Genomic DNA, 12833 nt, shown 5'->3' on the forward strand with positions numbered 1-12833 from the left:
TTTATGGTTCCAGGTATATTAGAGCGTATGGGAATTCACCTGGTGCACATCGGTGGGACATGAGCACCAGGTGGAGGCTATAACCCGGGGGCAGAGTTATTGTCTTGAATAGAGGTTTCAGGTCTAGATGTCATTCTCTGGTCTGCTGCACAAAGGGGTCTATTGGAGGGGCAGACATTAAGGGTCTACCTGCTGTCACTGCTGTAAAGGCCTAGCCAGGCAGCTACGCCTTGGGGGTGGGGGGTGGGGGTGTTCAGGAAGGGGCCTCCAGACTTCCTGCAGGAGGGTTATTCTTGTGTCTGTGTGCTGTGAATGGTGGCACATTACCCTACCCCACCCCACCCCTGTCGCCCCCCCCCCCGCCGCCGCCCTGCCCAGATAATTATTGCCCCCTAACCCCCTACCCCCTCTTCCCACCAAACCGGTTCCCGCCCTTACCGAGGGCACGGGCACTTCCTGTTTCGCCGGCGGCCGGAGCAGTAATCCGCGCTCTGCGGGTTTTAGTGCTCGTTAACCTGCCCACTGCTGGGCCTCCATTCACACGACTGTGAGGGATTAGCCTAGCCCCGCTCCCGTCACACTGTGTGAGAAAGCGCTTTCTGCCCCTCGCCAGGCGGCCGGCCTGCTTTTGTTGCCCTTACTGGGGGGTGCTTCCTGCACCTGACCTTGATTCTGGCGGGCACCTCAGCGCTGTGACTCGCTGCGCGTTTCGCTTCCCGCTTACGGCGGCGGAAAACAAGCGCCGACTGACCTGGTGAAAACCAGCGCGGTGTTTGATATGGCAATAAACGCTCGATGACGCTGAACAGTCAATGTCCCACTTGGGGGGACCCCGTATAACTCCGCCCCCGTATGACATTCCTCATCTCGTGTGGACCGCATCACAGCCCTCACCCACCATTTTGTGAAAAAGAAAATGTTGCGCATCTACCAGCAGCAACAGTACATTCCTTCACATTAGAAATATCAACGGCCATTCGCCATTTCTATCACACCTATACACAAGTACCACATTTTAAAGAGGCAGTGAATTAATAAGAACCTTGCTAACAGTTAATCTCTTTAAGGGAATGCCATTAAAGTGAAATATAATGCTAAATTTCACTGATGAAGGTACCATGTGCCCTTTTTAACAAATAAAATAACTATGCAATGTACAGGTCATCCTGAACACAGATCAAGCAAAGCAAAAGGAACAAACACAACGAAACATTTTAAGATTTGAATATTTCACAGATTTTATTTTTACCAACCCAAGTAAAAAGAGCAAAGAGCAAATATTCAGGTGGGAATTGGGACCCAGGGGCCCTAGTGGCTGCCGGTCCTGTGTGTGACACCTCTGGCCTGCTTTACATCAAATTTGGTTAGTTACATAAGACAAGTTACACACTGTCACCTCTGAAGAAATAATTGTGGCTTAAATATCTCCCTAAAGGTTTGTCTTTGTCATACAATACACAGATTTAGTGACACGCAGATGCATCATCAGTTGAAAACAAACAGTCGGCATAGAGAAATAGACACCACCAATAAGAGAAGCACAATACAAGAAACGCTCAGTGAGACGGTTGAATTACATTGTCTGCACTTAGTGCCTTCAGACTTGTGTTCTGGGACAAATCCCACAGCTGCATTCCATTCACACCCCCTGCCTTCCTTCATCTCCCTCCACCTTCTGGTGTCCACGTTCGTTGGGGCTCTCTGTATTTATGCAACAGATGGACAAGCAGGGCGGGGGGGACAGGTACTGAGACGAAAGGGCCCAGGAGGTCAGGGACCAGCTGGAGAACTGGTGCGTCAGAAAACGTCAGGCGCGCGACCCCGTGCCTCTGCGGAAACGGCTCCTTCACCACTGCCCTTGGGCCTCTCTATCAGACAGACCCAGACAAAGGCACCTTTCACCACTTTTACCTTCGAAGAAATGACAGAAACAGCTCAGAAATAAGGGTGTAGGAGTAAATTTATAAATTGGAGATGCACCAGCCAATCAGCTTCAAGATTTTGTGCAAACAAGGTTTGTTATTATTTAACTTGCTCAATCATTTATTTGATCTGAAGTACAACTGCACAGGCACCCTTGGTGAGGTTTACTGTGGTTTGATACAGGAGTGAACCAGGATTGGTCCATCACAATTGGTATATACAGCTGAGTACAAAACAAAACCTGGGTCACTGGTTGGAACCAATGGCCTAATGGACATTGCCTTGCAGTATCATACACTACAGGACATCTTGGCAAGCTCCAAGACATCTTCAGACTGGATGCCAAAGTGTGCTGTACTTCTTAGTCCTGGAGATCTACCATCCTATAGGTTTAAATTTCAACCGTGATCCGGCACATCTGATTGTACTAATTAGCAGCTCAATGAGACCTCTAGCTGTTGAATGAGATGTGCTTCGTTAGGGTTGGAGTGGAAACCTAGAGGATGGTAGATGTCCAGGAACAGTGTTGGGTAGTCCTGCTTACATAACTGCGATATCTCCTCTGGCCTCCCTATGAAAGATTTTAGCAAAGCGAGATTATTTTATTGCCAATAGTTTTGCGTATGATGTGAAACATTATCTCGGAGGTCTGTTTGCAGATATTAGTCTACTGTTTTATACGGGGACAGACCCCCCCCCCATACCATATGTTACTACAGCCCAGAGCATGCAGCTCTGCCATTTTATGGCCAGATTACAAAATGGCCTGAATTACATGAACAAAGGACCTTTCAAGGATGAAAAGCTTTTAAAAATTCAGAAAATAAAAAGCTTATTGAATAAGCACAGATCAGGGACTAGAAGTTCAAATGAATTGTGATTAAATATTAAACTATCAGAGGAGTTAAGAAAACCAAAATTCACATGCTCACAGAAAGCATACAAAATAAATCCAAAGGTAGCCAGTTTGTATCTGTATTCTGTATCTCACCAAAGCGGGCCTGACTGCACCACAGCGATGTGCAAAGAATGACTTACAAAATGCTCTGTGAAGTACATGGACTATAATATTAAGACAGCACATAGGCTATATTGTGCACTACAAATGGGCTGGATTTGGGACATGCTTGTAATGAGTATTCCGTAAAAGGAAGCCGTATCGACATCATGTTTACGTTTGCTGTAATTCGTATGCGACTCTTCTATCGGATGCATCTCTGCGATTCCCGTATGGACATGACAGTACCGACGGCCATCCTCCATTGGAATTAAGTGTAAATAAAGCATATTCACAATTTATGGGGAAGCACACCAAATACGAAAAAGCAAAGAATTGGCACGGTGCTTCTGTGATGGAGACTCGCTTGGCCCGATGTGAATGAGCGGTACCAGCTGACTGTGACACGTCTTTTTATCACCGCGAGCTTCATAAAGCGGCCCCAAACAAAAGAATGGATATTGAGGTCTGAAAAATTCTCTTCACTTGCACACACAAAAAAATCCCAAAACGCTTACTGATGGCTGCATTAGAATCACAAATGAGGGCTATTCTGGATTCTGAATATACGCAGACCATCACTTCCTCCTGGGACCCAGATATCATGTAAAAATGGTGCAAAAGGTCCAAACGCTATACTATTTATAAAACACTGTATGGATTAATTATGTGTCGACTTATTGTTGACTTATCATAAAATGCATGGCTCTTTGACTAACCATTCTCTCACTAGCAGGAGGTATCCAGACACTGCACAGACAAAGACCAAAAGGCAAAGCCTAATCTACACTTGCTGTTCACACAGATAAAACCCTGCAGACCACACCCTGCACACTTTCTTCTGCGAGACAGCTCCCGTCAAACTACACACCAATAAGAACATCAGCAGGGCTTAAGCACTGGGTAAACCTAGCTAGCACAACAAACATCCCTTTAGGATCAAGTAGCCTGACAAACAATGTCACCGTCCAAACAGACATCATTCTCCTTCGAATCTCCTCCCTTCCCAAGCATTCAAGAACATGAGAGCACATGGTGACGAGAACAGGCCACTCATATAAGTGATCTGACACTTTAAAGGTTATAATTATGACAGATTGCTGACTAAAGTAAATTTAATTGTGCATAGAAAATGTGATTATATAAACTTAACAGCATCTAGTGAGCGGGTTCATTCACATTATGCTCCTATATATAATAATCTTAGTATGCAAAATTAAAGGACTCAGTCCTTAAGACACAGCCCAGATGCTATATGAATTCATAAACCTGGGGACTTGCAGAGAATGATAAATATTTAATTTAGTTACTAGTTTGTTTTTTTCCACTAATTTTGCCTGTTTGTGGTAGGGAACACAGGACAACACTATTTATTACTTTCCCTTTAACCATTAACTTAACATGTGAAGGTGGGTGAGAGTTTCATGATAATAGTGTCTGAGCTAGTGCAAGCACAACAGGCTGGACAGTTGCCAACAGGCTGCAAGGCAAGAACATTTTGTAATGAGAAGCATGAAGCTTGAAATGGTTTAATGAATAAGGCTCAGACTTCAAGTGCTTCTATTACCTGCAAGTCTTTACTAGCACTTCTAGTACAAAGAATTATGAATTATTGAAGACATTTTATTTAATGATAGTTAAATGGGCAATTAATTTCCTCCTGTTGCGTTTTTTGCAATAAATTCTTCATGGCATCTCCTTAGTAAGAGCAAAGTTCTATCCAAAAAAGAAAATGCTCTATAAAATAAATCACAATCCAATTTGGGTGGCTGATGACGCAATGAAGCCAGCGGAACTATAAATGTATGGTAGACCAACCAATCAATTGCTTCATTTCATTTTATCACATATTGGACTGTATCAGACCATTAGGAACTTACATGAGCCATGGACTGACTTTCACACTAAACTTTTAGGTTGAATAAGACTTGATTGGAAAACAAGGCTCAAATGACTGTCTGCATCTATTTAAATTATCTTCTATTTAAAATGATAACTGCGGTATTGTTTTCCCTTTAATTATTTAAAATGTAATTAACGCAGCACCTGCAACACAGAGCATGTGCCATATTTACCACCAACTGAAACAGCCGCTTCGCCCTTTAAAAGCCAGCCGAAGAATTCAAGAGCCTGTGGTCGCTTTGGACTCACTGGCAGCTGATTTCTAAAGAGAAGAAGGTGAGAATTGGTGCCGCATGCAAAACCCGTACACTTTGACGTGTGCTAGCGCCTACGCAGAGGCTTTAGCATTTGAATAATGGGCTCAGCGCGGCTGCAGCGTATAAATCAACACATGCATGCAGAGTTTTAATTTACTGCAGGTCCTCCGAAGCCATCGTCGGCACACCTGTGCACTGAGGCACCCTTCCAAAACTCAGGTAAAAACCCTTGGCATGCGTACAACAGTGCCTGCCTGTTTTAGTCAATTGCTGACCTGCAAAACCCCTACCCTTGTAGTGAGAAATTAAATTTTGAAGGAACAGCTGGCCAACCTGCTGTACAACAGTGAATAATGATACGTCACAAGGAGCAACAGTGTGTCTTTAAAGTTAAGAATTTTCAAAAATGGCCATTTATACCTCTTGAAATACACTTCTTTACTTATTTCATAAAACTTTAACAGTGGAAACTGGAGTCAAATGCATTAATGGCTATATATCGGTGGTACCATGTCTTAACACTGTACTTTATAAATCCTCAATCAACTCATGGGTGTTTCACCACTCACAAGATAAACCCTCTTAACATTGCTGTTTTACACAACTTTCACACAACGATTATGACACTAATCCCATATTTGTCCCCTTACAATGCTTACTTTCAAAGCCAGAGAGTCTTTCATAAAGCTCACTTGTAACCTACAACGTCTTACACAAGCACAGCACAACCAAGAGACCTGAGAAATCTCCCATCATGCCTTGATCTCCTAGGTCACAGATCCGCGCGTTATTTTTTCCCCAATAAGGAGCCCTTTTCCATGACTCACATGCTTTCTTCTGTTCACACTGAATCATCATCTGTTCCTGATAGGTATGATGATTCTGGGGCAGCAGCTGTAAAGAATAGCAGTCAGAGCTAAAGAGCTAAAAAAAAATTTTTTTTAATTGGATTGCAGGTTTGAATCCCAGCTGGGACACTATATTTCATTGAGCATGGTACATGACCAAAACTGTTTCAGTAAATATCTATCTGCATACGCGAGTAATGCACAATACTGTATTTAAGCTATGCCAGAAACAAGTTTATAATGGCATGCACTCCTGTCACCTCCTCAATAAGCCAGATAATGTCTGTGAACCTCCGATTCAATATTAATTTATATTTTAACATTTAAGCAGCCCTTGCAAGGCACCCAGCCATCTCCAAGGACACCAGAGTTATTTGGGAATTAGTTCCAACTGATTTGAATAAGGTAAACAGAATGGATGAGAATGCATCACTTTTCAGTGAACTGCATGGGGAACTGCAGTTTCACTTGGTGTTCCTAGGGGTGGGGGAGTTTGATTCATTGCACAGTCAAGTCTTGGGAGCCATAAAGCATATAAATACCAAACTTTCACATCACTGAACCACACAGCAGGGTAATGCACACTGAATCAGAAAGAGAACTAGTCCTTTCTAACCAGTACTTCTGGACAGAGTAACAGGTGAATTTCCTACTTGCCAGCACCTCTTCATACGAACCATGAAGAACAAAGGCCGTTTTTTTGCTTATCCAAATGTGGAGTTCTGACACTTAGATAACTAATAACGACCTAATTTCTCCGTCTCGTTCTCTGTACCAATCCTCTGGGTCATTAGGCAGGATAAAATTAATGAAACAAAGAGAGCCCACAGTTAGCTGTTCCCATGTTGGCATACAGATTATCCATGTTTGTTTCCAGGTTAGGCATCTACAACCATTTAGACTAAATCTGTGTTTCTAAGATGGATATGTTCATGGCGATTAATTGCAAGCAAAACTGAACATGCAAACAACTCTAGGACTTAATCTTAATTTTGGAGTCTTAATTAAATAGTTTATTTTCATTGTGTAACTTTCAACAAAAATTACTTTTCTGCATTCCAATGAATATTTTGAGGTTCTCTCGGTTACTCTCTACCTTGCCTTCATCTTTTTACAAATTATGGTCGTTTGCAAAAAAAACTCACTGAGACACCCCCATTCAATGTTGTTAGTGCTGAGCACAGCTGCAAGTACACTCCTGACAAATTCTGTGGAGCCGTACAGGAGGAGGAATTACATGAATGTAAAAGTACCGAGTCTGCACCAATCATTCACTTTTTAAGCCCTTACTTGAAAAGCTCTTCTGAAATGGGGGACAAGGGGAGCCCATTGGTGAAATGGACAATATGGGCTCATGCAACAACCCTGTAACTGATGGGAATTCAGTTAAATTTCTACCTTTGATGTCTCGATTCTTTTCCTCTCTGGACAAAGCTACCCCTAAAGGACCATTCTGAACATTCCACATTTGTCATTTTTTATGAATGTCCCAATCTTTATTTTTTATTATTAACAGCACTTAATGCATCTGTGCTGAGCTCCAGCACAGACCATTCCAGGAAGAATCAGGGTGACTCTCCCTTTATTAGATCAAGAAGAAGAGTAATGACACCATATAAAGTCTGTGAGACAAGATGGTCTTCTAAATGGAAAAAAAAGAAAATGCATTACATCTCAGGGGCTATTTATCCTGCTCTCTTTTGGCAGTACTGACGTTTGACCGAGTGAAATTAACTCAGGTGCACAGACAAGAGACAGTTTTGAAACGGTTCATTTTGTCGGTCCGTGGAGCAAACGGATGCGCATACAGGAACGTAACGACCTCCCATTTACCAATTTTCAGGTCGGTGCCACACTTTGGAGTTTTTCGGGACTGAGAAGAAAAGTTTCCACTGCACTTATTAACTTAAGAGCAGTTAGAAATGGAGCACCGCACCGTCACAAGATTCGTGTTACTGCAATACAACAAAGCCCCGGCAGGCAAAGGCCGAAGCAATTTATCTTAAAACGAGTGCCGCAGACGCAGCCCGTGGCAGGAGACCAATCAGCAAATTCACTCCACCTGCTTTGTTCGAATCCCCACAATGCATTTTGAGGATGCGTATTCTCTGAAACGACAGATATCCATTGCAAGTCCTTTCTGCAATCCCATGCAACAAACAAAAAAAAACAAAGTGGCAAAAAAGATGGATGTTGTCCCCCTCCCCCCCAGATGTGAGGTAGCATATCCTATATTCAATGATGACAAAAGCTGGTCCCACTATAGTATGCATATTAAATTCCATATATTAGGGGTATAAATAATTACAAGAGTTAAGACAGGCCCTAGTGAAATGCTGGAATATTCCAAAAAGTATAATTTTGTGTAAACGGACTGCATAAAACAAAATCAATAAAGACATTGAATGACTCTCTAATTTACGTGTACATCTGTGGTGATTTGCATGACGCCAACAAAATTACACTATTTCACTGGATGCAAAAAACATTCCATTATTTTAATAAAAACAATATGGCGAGTCATCTTGTTACGTGAAAGAATAATATTCAATAGCAGAAAACATTTTCATAGGGTCTTTGTGTCCACAACAACCCAACTCAAATACAATGCCCCTTCAAAAAATTGTTCTCTTTTTTATTGCAGGCTGAATTATTTTAATTTTATTCACTGAAGTACATCGGATTCAAAACATAGAAACACAAATAATTATGCTAACAGTTATGCACTTCAACAACACCTTCAGTTCCAAATGAAAGGGTAATTCCAGTTACCATAAAATAGTCCCTTGGCACTGGGGGGAGGAGGACAGCAACAAAGTTTGGTTTCCATAGTGATAAAGGGTATAACGTGTGAGTGTGTGTGTGTGTGTGTGTGGGGGGGGGGGGGTGGCGTTTGAAACACCTCATGATGTTTAGAAGTGCAACAACCACCTGCTGCCTGATCAGTACTCTCAAGAGGTGAATTATAATCTAGTGAAAATTAACAAGATGTGAAAAGTAAATTAAGTCATAGAACTAACCCAACCTAATGAGCAAGACAGTGAAAAGCCTCTGATTAAAAAAACTAAAAAAATAAAAAATGATTGGCCTGCTTGGCCTGTCCTCATGCCCATATGCTGGAAGATGCTCCATTGGTCAACTTTAGATTTTTTAAATCTGTGCAATATAACGACATCAACATCCTAAAAAACTTTAGACAAAGGTGACCCATTTTACTCTTCCCTTTTAGGAATATCCTCGAATGACTGGTTTCAGACACCACTGCCAAGTTCTTAATTTTATCTAAAATATAAAAGTCAAAAATACAACAAAACAAACGTGACCACTTTAATTTATGTTTTAAAAAATTCTGGACTGTTACCATCTCTCATTTTAAGATAGACTGCACCAATTGATCTTCAGGAGGAAAACCACCATAAATCGGTTTCCTTTTTCTACCACCATGTAGGCTATGTTTTTCAACATTACGAAGAACATTTTGAAAACAAGGCTGTGTGAAATGCATCACATGCAAAATAAACCTCCTCCATGAAGCCTAAGGGTGCAGATCACTTACTCTGAGCAACAAAGTAAATTTCATTGAGTTATCAGAAAATTGGCTTTGCTGTTAAGCTGCAAGCAACCCCACATTTAACCCTTGTTGATAATCCCTACGTCCCCTTTTCACCAGTCTCTCACGCAGATCAATCAAACGCCTCCAATGGCTTTAAGATGGCGTCAGGAAATTGAGTTTTCCCAGTAAGTCTTGGCTCCCATGGCAACGTGGCAATACCACCCTCCCCTTTAACCTGACCTGGGTACAACAACTTTCACAGAGCATTGTTCCCAACACTTGAATGGATTGCTTAAAATTTCTCTCAGCATGAGAAATGGCACAAAAAGGCCAAAGAAACAGCCTTCTGAGGATTGAGGTTAAACCTCCAGTCAGGCCTAGGCACAATGCTCTGCATGTACTTTGAGGTACAGGTCACTGGATCTCCTGGTTGAACAAAAAACTATTAAAAACCCAAATGTGTCTGTATGTGAAAACAGCACTAATTGAAATATCTTGCCTTTCCTCGTTAAAGAAAATAGATTTCATTACATGAAGCGCATTTCGACGGAACCATGACATCTGGGTTTATTGACTAAACTAAAAAGAAATTATTTAACGTTTTTGATAATTGGGGCAAGGCTGAACGGGAAAGCCGTTTTCTGACAACTGTCACATCTTGGGTTGCAATCAAGACAATATTCGGATTGATGCATTGTTAATGAAACAATTAGCCAACACCTTTAAGAATTCCCCAAACGATGTTTTTTTGCGCTAAATACCCGGTCGTGGGGTTGCGGAGCAATACAAAAAGGTATCAAGACGAGAAACAACACGTTGAAATACTATCAACAGAGTCCAAAAGTAGATCAATATAAGTATTGTAACAGATTACTCCTGAATGGGTTACGATCAATAAACAATCCAAACCAAAATTGTAACCCTCGTTCCCACTGAACGCAACTACATGAGACCAGAGCATTTCCCACAAACAACTTCGTCTTGTTAAATAGCTTACCACTTTAACTTGTGACGCCAGAGGGAACTACAGCGTCTCGTAGAAACTGACACTGATGCTTATATAGAAACGAGTTGGTGAAATGTAATTCAGTGCAAATATCCGTTTGCTATACTGAGACAATATTTATTTTAAACTTGACGCATTTCTTTTCGTAACTGATTCATTCAGATATAGGCTAACAATTATACTTTTTCACGGTATCACCATTTTCTTTATTTTATTAATACCAAGCTGAAACAGAATCCTAAGGTACGCTGCACAATTTGCAAATAAGTTCAATACCTTGTTTCCGTTTGACGCCGCGTCATAAAAACCATAAAACGATTTATGAGCTGCATACTGGAGAATAAAGCAATTGGAAGCGTACAATTTCACTCAGATGACTCAAATGATGTCATTTCAAACCCTTGACACAGCTGCAGTGCCGGACTACTGCAACTCGTCACACTTAAAAATAAAAACATAAACAATAATGAATCATATAAGCCAATGCATGACTTACCATTAAACAAACGGGTACCCAAACGCAAAAAGGTATTCCGAAATGTTCCTTGCCAAACGGTGGTGAGATATTAGCAAAATTCTGTGAGGAGCAGCTCGCTTGTCCTCTGCCTGCTAGCTGACAGTCGTCGCTGCGGCTTCAGAGACCTGCAGGAATTCTAGAGGCAACTGCACTAGTGCGTGCGCCTGCGCATACGTCAGGACGAACTGGCTCAGGTGAAGGCACTGCCCCACGAGCACGTGTCTCTCGAAATTGAATACTGTGTTAATAACAAAAACATTTCAATTAATACGGTACCATAATTGGCAGCCGCATAGCTCATCAACACACAATAGGATGTCAAATGGTCGTATACCCGCACCTACAGGAGCAGACCTACACTGGATAGGTGTACATTTATGTAATTCCGAATACTCTCCTTGCATTTATTTTATATAATAAATAAAAACCCAAACCGCATAATGCGCTTCAGTTAGTATACACGTTCGAATATGCTATGTTTTTTTCACGAGTTCATGCAGCAATACTGTATAGAACATAGTAATTGATTTTATTGACTATTATTAAATTATTAGATTGTGATGCTCAGAACATGTTAAGAAATATTCTTCCTGTCCTTGAACGGTGGCTGTCAATTCTAAGCGGAGAAAAGTTGCATTATTCCACATGTATTAACCATTTTCATTGGGCCACCTGTGCATGTGGCATGCCTGGAGATTGATGTACTACTAAAAGGGGTCAGTTCTGTACAGACATTTTACAGCACTCAAAGCCCCCATGACCAAGCCTTATCGCTGTAGTTTTGTGGTCTGACCACAATAACATGTCAAGAGGACTATACCAAGGAGAACTTCAAGAGACAAAACAACATAAACAGGCTCTAGTCCAGGGGTGGCCAACCCTGGGCCTGGAGAGCCGCCCACAGGGTCTGCTGGTTTTTGTTTTCACCTTAAATACAGCTACCACTTCTGACTGAAGAAACCAAGTGAGGTGAGTTAACTGCGTAATCAACTGCTATAATTGATCAATAAGTGCGGAGTAAAAAAATAAATAGCAGACCCTGTCAATCTTAAGGATTTATGTCACATATTTGGACTTTAAATCTTATTTCTGTTATGTTTTTGCTAAATAAGAGAAAAAAGATTTCGAGTGAGGTTTGCCAGTAGGGTACAATGATTTCACTTGTCAAGCATAAAGTAACTTAACACAAGCTAATATTTTTTACTTGAGAGAAAAAAATAAGATTTTAAGTCTCATTAAAAGACTAAAGACACCTGCAGTGGAGGAATACTGCACATGTATGGAGACAATAGTAGCAACACACCTCTCCTCCCCAGCCAACCATTCAAGGGTAAGAAAAGAGAGCATCTGCAGCAGAATTAGGTTGTCAGACAGTGTTTACTCTGAAAAGATTGGATTTCTGTCGGCCCCTCAAACCCTCTGCAGCCATGGCGCTGTAGGAAATATGAATGCGGACGAGGGTTTGGAGGGGAAAAAAACAGGCATGGGAATGACCCAGGTCACTGCTTTAAAATCAAATTAAACGCCACACGCTTGTCCCTGATGTGAGTCATGAGCACGTTAGCAAGTTCCCTCCAGAATCCCATCCTCACCTTTACCATTGTAGGTCCTTGACATATGTGTGTGCATATTTGTCAAAAGAAATGTGGGTTAGCCCTGGTTAAACACAAGAGCTTTACTGAGTCAGAGACTCAACAGATTGCCTCGGGATTATAAGCATTATGAATTTAACTGATTCTGCAGCAACTCTCTTTCAAATAATGGAAAAGCATGGCTTTGATATCAAAGTGCGAAGCCATGAATGACCTTCACTTCTGGGACAAAGTTTAA

At 41.5% G+C, this 12833-nt stretch overlaps 1 protein-coding gene across 3 annotated transcripts in view; it reads right to left on the reverse strand.

The window, feature by feature from the left end:
* LOC135254797 (FH2 domain-containing protein 1-like) overlaps positions 1-11179 on the reverse strand; it is a 28012-nt gene extending 16833 nt beyond the window's left edge. The window contains exon 1 of one of the 3 annotated variants that reach the window (XM_064335307.1): positions 10983-11179. The gene's annotated coding sequence lies outside the window, so the exon portion shown is untranslated. Of the gene's footprint in view, positions 1-10477; positions 10677-10762; positions 10874-10982 lie in introns of those variants that run through there. The other 2 variants (XM_064335309.1, XM_064335308.1) reach the window with 2 other exon arrangements.
* Positions 11180-12833: the final 1654 nt, after the last annotated feature.

Source organism: Anguilla rostrata, chromosome 5 (genome assembly GCF_018555375.3).
Source record: "Anguilla rostrata isolate EN2019 chromosome 5, ASM1855537v3, whole genome shotgun sequence".
In the NCBI taxonomy this organism is placed as follows: Eukaryota; Metazoa; Chordata; class Actinopteri; order Anguilliformes; family Anguillidae; genus Anguilla; species Anguilla rostrata.